Source organism: Wasmannia auropunctata, unplaced genomic scaffold, assembly GCF_000956235.1.
Source record: "Wasmannia auropunctata unplaced genomic scaffold, wasmannia.A_1.0 LD336095.1, whole genome shotgun sequence".
Lineage (NCBI taxonomy): Eukaryota > Metazoa > Arthropoda > Insecta > Hymenoptera > Formicidae > Wasmannia > Wasmannia auropunctata.
In genome coordinates this window covers 199,283-199,873 of record NW_012026795.1, presented here as the reverse complement: position 1 = coordinate 199,873, position 591 = coordinate 199,283, and positions in this window count along the sequence as shown.

Genomic DNA, 591 nt, shown 5'->3' with positions numbered 1-591 from the left:
AGTCTCGGCCATCGGATTATACAACCGCAACACTGGTGCCGCGATAAGTCTTTCTTTGAGTGTGTTGAATGCAATGCGACAGCTCTCGTCAAAAACAAATTTAACCGATTTCCGTAACAAATTTTGTAACGGTCTAGCTATACTAGCGTAATCTCGTATGAATTTTCTGAAATAATTAGTTAAACCAAGAAAACGTTGTACTTCAAGTACTGAAGTAGGTTCCGGAAAATTCCGAACCACTTCCGTATGCCTAGAACTTAATGTAATGCCTGAAGGCGAAATTACATATCCAAGATATTCAATGGTCGTTTTCAAAAAATGACATTTACTATAATTAAGTTGGAATGAATGGCGTTTAAGCAAAAGTAAGACCTCCCTTAAAGTCTGTAAATTTTCTTCGACTGTTACCGAAGGTATCAGAATATCATCAATATAAACTATTACCCGATCTTTTCTTATAAGAGGTTGAAGAATGTGAACCAGACGCTTTTGAAACTCGGCTGGCGATTCACAAAAACCAAAGGAAGGCGTTTATACTCAAAATTGCCCGTCGGGTGTAGCAAAAAGAAAAATACTTCGTATGTTCTGGAT